Source organism: Leptonychotes weddellii, chromosome 10 (genome assembly GCF_054177405.1).
Source record: "Leptonychotes weddellii isolate Sample4059 chromosome 10, ASM5417740v2, whole genome shotgun sequence".
Taxonomy (NCBI): domain Eukaryota; kingdom Metazoa; phylum Chordata; class Mammalia; order Carnivora; family Phocidae; genus Leptonychotes; species Leptonychotes weddellii.
The window spans coordinates 34,889,438-34,895,437 of record NC_138378.1 but is presented as its reverse complement, the minus strand read 5'-3'; positions in this window follow the sequence as shown (position 1 = coordinate 34,895,437).

The window sequence follows — 6,000 nt, the reverse complement described above, 5'->3', positions numbered from 1 at the left end:
AAGGACATTTTAATAACTGAGAAAATATAGGTAAAAACAGTATGAAGAGAAGTAGAAAGGCCTTCACTATTTTTCAATGGTCGTATATGACATTAACTAGCTTCAGGTACAAATAAACTTATCACTATATAACCTGAGATAAAGAAAAAATTACAAAGTATAAATCAGAGGATTTGTTTAACTTTATACCAGCCAAGATGAACAGGAAATGTTGATCCTGATTCTGAGACTGAATATATTTTCCATTATATAACAAAAAGAATGTGTATTATTTTAAATTCAAGATTATTTAGCATTCTCTCTGCCTTTTGCCCAGCAGAAATTAGTCAGGGTCTTATCAAGAACAGTACATGAAAACAGTATGGGTTTAGGGGTTATCTAGCCAAGTGGCTAATTAATATAGATTGTTCTACGTACAAACTCAACACAAGGAAGAAAATGTATGTTTATCAGATGCCTTCTACATGCCAGGTACTATGCTAAAATCTGTGCATGCATTATCTCATTTAACCTTCACACCTGTTATCAATGCTTTATAAATGCAGAAATAAAAGTTCAGAGAGTCTCAATATCTTACAGACTCACAAATTGTAAGTAGGAGAGTTTGATTTAGTACTCAAATCTCTTTGAAAGACCAATAGGGAAAGAGAGGAAAGGAAGAGATTTTTATTTTTGATCAATACGAATTGTAACTCTTATGATATGTGTATGTAAAGCTATGAGTGTATGACAGAACGGGGTTCAAAACATCTCCTAAAGCCTCAACTAACCACACATGAGATAGCATTTTCTGTTTTTAAAAAAGAGGATGATGACATAAAGGTTAGTTGATCACAGTGTTCTATGGTTTTGCAACTAAAAATATGTCATGCATTAAGCTGTATTAGTGGAAACACCAATAACACAACATTCAGATGTTAGGAAATGATAGTGTTAATGCTCTGACCAAACCACACCTGGACAGTGTGTTAGGTACTAAGTACTACAGTCCAACAATAGTGTCAAAATGCAGTAATTTAAAGTAGTTTGAATAGAATTATCAAGTACCTTAAAATGATGACATAGAAAAATTATGAAAATAAGAGAGATTTAGCCTTTAAAAAAGAAGTTGAGAAGAGAGATATTTCTGTCTTCATATATTTGAAAAGCTTCCAAGTAGAAGAGAAGAAATAGGTATAAGTGCATTCAATATTACATCACAAAACAAATTAAGTGAAAGCTCTACAGAAGAGAATTTTAACTCAGTTTAGAGGGCATATCCTAATAATTATATCTACTATGGACTGGAATCAGTCCTTTGACATATATATATATAATATGTATATAGAGGCAGTTATATGTTGCTTTTGAGAGAAACTCATATATATGTGTTATACACACACACACACGTTAATTAAAGCTTAATGGGCCTTACATATATTTTTTTAAGATTTTATTTATTTATTTGACAGAGAGAGACACCGTGAGCATGAACACAAGCAGGGGGAGTGGGAGAGGGGGAAGCAGGCTTCCAGCGGAGCAGGGAGCCCGATGCGGCGCTCGACCCCAGGACCCTGGGATCATGACCTGAGCCGAAGGCAGACGCTTAACGACTGAGCCACCCAGGAGCCTCTGGGCCTTACATATTTTAAATTTTATTCCATATCCCTTTCTAAAATGAGACAATACTAAAGAAATAATTTTGCATGTGGCATCTGCTTAATGCCCTGCCTTGTAATTTCTTTATTGAACATAATACATATTAATGTACATTTTATGCAGATTTCTTGGACTAGTAGATTAAAAATGCTTATAAAATATCCCTAAGCAATGGGAGTATCCACCAACAGGAATTTTTCCCAGGGACAGAATTAGGAGTGGCAAGCAGGAGGTTTTCAACACAATAAACTATAACTAAAGGGAGATACAAATCCAAAAATCTCTTTAAAAACCAACATGATAAAAAACACAAGTTTGTCTAAGAGGTGGAAGAAAATCTGACACCCAAATCACAACATGTTTACAGAATGGCTTCAGTGTGACAGAAATCCTCCAAATTTTTAGCCAGTAAACTATTCATTATTCTTACTTTATCTTGTATAATGAAGCTTAAAGACTCTGTATGAAAAATATTTTTCACCTAACTTTCCCGAACACTCCAAATATAATAAAAGAAATAACTTTGAAAATTTTTTCATATGTTCTTTGCTCCCATACTTTTTATTTATGTTGTTAAGAATAGTAAGATCTACCTTGTCAATACTAGCTTGAAAGAGAATAAAAATGAGGATAAGCCAGCTTAATGATTTATTTTAGCCAAAGACTCATACATTCCTGGTTATAAGTATCCTTGTCCTCGGCAATGCAAATCAAACCTTAGCAAATCAAAACATTTCATTTCTGAGATGACAGATACCAGCACATTTTTCAGACAAGCCCCATTTAAATTGGATATATCCTTACATTCTCATTTCCAAATTAAAAGTCACTACATGACATGCTTTTTTCCCAGTGATTTGCCATATGCTTCATTCAGCTAGTTCAATCTCCTTTTGGCTTATCTTTTGGTTGTATACTATCTAAGCCAATTTATGAAGATCGGCACTAATTTCACACACACAATAAGGCAACTCAACATTCACAACAGGTCCTAACAAAGCAGCTCATATCACCAAATCTTGATTATGTAGTGCTGAAGAAGTCCTCTGAGGCATTTTAATATGTTTAGAGACTAGCTTGCTACCCTCAGTGGCTATTTTCAATGTGCTCCAGTCCCCGTGTGTGATTACGCCAACACAGAAATTGCAGGATAATTGTTGGCACTGTGCTTTGGTATTTCAACCATGATGTTGATATTTATCTATTTTGGTAAAGGCTGCTATGGGAACTGACAACCTGTTTTTCAGAGGATGGGATAAAAGAAACCAGAAAAAGGAGGGGCAGGAATAAAAAGCACATGCACCATGTAATAATTTAATGAATATTACAAGGAAACCTATTTGACATTGTCACTTTTTATAAACATTTCATATTAGTTGTTAATATGTTGATGGTCAAAGCACTTTGGGGTAGACCACAGACACTTTGAGGGAATGAGGAAGAAAGATTAGTCCTGGTATTTCTTTTGGTCATAAGATTATAATTTCTGATTATCAACAATTCCTAAAAACAATCATGGTTTTACATGGAACCATTTATGAAACATACAGTTTAATCTGTGAAAAACTTCATGAAAAATGGAAATAAATTAAACCTGAATCTTATCAAGCCTAATAACTCACTTCTTGTTTACAAGAAATTCAGGGGCCAAGGAATCAACCTATGTAATGCCACAAAAACAAACATACACATAGACTACGAGATCACTGGCTCAGTTTGCTTCAATAAGATGGGAAAGGTATGGTAGTGGAGGAACTTTAAAAAATAAAATGCAGGGGCACCTGGGTGGCTCAGTCATTAAGTGTCTGCCTTCGGCTCAGGTCATGATCCTGGGGTCCTGGGATTGAGCCCCACATCGGGCTCTCTGCTCCGCAGGAAGCCTGCTTCTCCCACTCCCATTCCCCCTGCTTGTGTTCCCTCTCTCACTGTGTCTCTCTGTCAAATAAATAAATATATTTTTAAAAAATATAAATAAATAAAAAATAAAATGCAATGTGTAGTATTTCTTTGGATACCAATTCACATAAAGCAAGTGGAAAATAACATTTTTTAGATAACTGATAAATTCTGAATATAAACAGAGTATTAGATAGACCAAAGAATCAGGGTTAATTTTATTAGATGTCATAATGACATTGTGGCAAGGTAAGAAAATATTCATTTTTTTAAGAGATAACTATTAAAATATGTGGTGGAGAAATGGCATGGAATCTGGGACTTGCTTCAAAATGTGTCAGCAATAACCACAACTAAAAAAGGAATAGGTGAAGCAAGTATAGAAAAATCTTGATAATTTTTGAGTTGGAGTGATAGTTATATGAGAGTTCATTATAATATTCTATTATCCTTGTAAGGAGCTATTAGCTTCCTTCATAGCTAGCTTTTTCACATATGGGGACAACACTGTACACTTCTCTTGGATCATCTGTCCTCTCTAGTGATAATCTGATATAGTATCTACTCTATAATAAAACCTGATAATAGCATTACTTTTCCCTGGGGGAAAAAAAAAAAAATCAATAGACATGGTAGCTAGCCCAAAAGAAATCACTTGGTAAATAAAGCGAACTTGGTGCTCAACTATTTTCGCTTGCAACTGAGTATATTTCCCAGAATTTATCATTACTAAAAATTACTGATTACAATATGTCTTATGTAAACAACCATTCCAACTTGATCAGGCAACATATAATTCCTACTTTCTGGGTGATCTAATAAGAAACTATCTGATTTCTCTACATCTTATTTTATGGTATACTTGCTATGTACATATATTTATGTGGTGACCCACAGCAAATAATCTCTTCTAAAGTTTCAATTGTCAGACTATATCTTGATTTATGCCAGAGACCATAAAAGATAATGATACCCCTGGAAGGAATTAAATATCCAAATGACAACAAAATGTATTGAATCTTTGTACCACACTTGAAGAGAATGACCTATATTGTTTTTTTTAAAGATTTTATTTATTTGAGAGAGAGAACAAGCAATGGGGAAGGGCAGAGGGACAGAGAGAGAGAAGCAGACTCCCTACAGAGCAAGGAGCCTGATGCGGGGGTTGACCCCAGGACCTGGAGATCATGACCTCAGTGGAAGGCGCCCCAACCTATATTATTTTTTTATCTAATAGATCCATGTAATTGAAGATGATGTTGCTTGATGCCTATGTCCAGATAGAAGCCTTTAGCTCCCAGGGGCTTGGCAGCAACAAAAGTCAGAGGCTACTTAAAGGATGAATCTGGGAAGAAAGGCAGGCTTCTCTATGCCCCTGTTCCTCTATCTTCATAACTCAAAAAGAATGCTAAAGAGTAGGGATTTGTTGGCCCTCTAAGGAGTTAGGTAATTAAGAAATTTAAAAACAAAACTAGACCATTGATATCATTAAGCCCAACATCCTTTCACAGTCAAAAAAAAAAAAAACAAAAAAACAACACATGGCCCAAAGAAGTTGAAAGACTCACCCAAAGGCACATGATAGTTCATAAAAGAACAGGGGCCTAGAGAGCTTGTACTACACACTTTTAAAACCTGAGATTATAGAGAAAGAACTATATTCTATGTAAACCACAAGCCAGAAGAAAAATGAAGTTAGGATAAAAAGGGTAAAGGAAATAAATTGAATATTGTGTAGAGTTCAAGAAATTAAGGAAATTAAGTATGTGGAAAATAAAAAAGCTTTTAAAAAGGGGGTTGGAGGAGTGCCTGGGTGGCTCAGTCGGTTGAACAGCTGATTCTTGATTTCGGCTCAGGTCATGATCTCAGGTTGTGTGATCAAACCCTACATGGGCTCCATATTCAGTAAGGAGTCTGCTCCAGATAATCTTCCCCTCCTCCCCAAGTTCATTAGCTTGCTCTCTCTCTCTCTTTCTCTCTCTTAGTAAATAAATAAATCTTTAAAAAATAATATGAAATTTAAAAGGGGGTTGGATGAGAATGAAAACATGAGGACTTAAAATGTTTCACTAAATCCAAGATGGGCTTTTTATGGACCAAAACAAAGGGAAAAACATAACCAGCTCTAATTGTAACATGCCATTATTTTCATTTATTAATATTTGTAAAATGTTAAATCAAAGGGCTACTTAGAATCAATAAAACCTGGTAAATGGATAAGACAATATATTTTGAGTGCGTCACACAGTGGTGTTAGTCACTTCACTATTACCCCCTTTTTCTTTCTCCTCTTCCACCTCTCCCCGTCCTTTTATCAAGATCATCATCAGCAATGTTCTACTAAATACTTTCTCTGTGAAAATAAGACCATTCAACTAATAGCCCTAACCAGCACCAATTCTCAGACTTTTTTTTTTCTATTCTATTACAGAAATAGTCCTCTGTTCCCTTGTGATACCTGGAAAC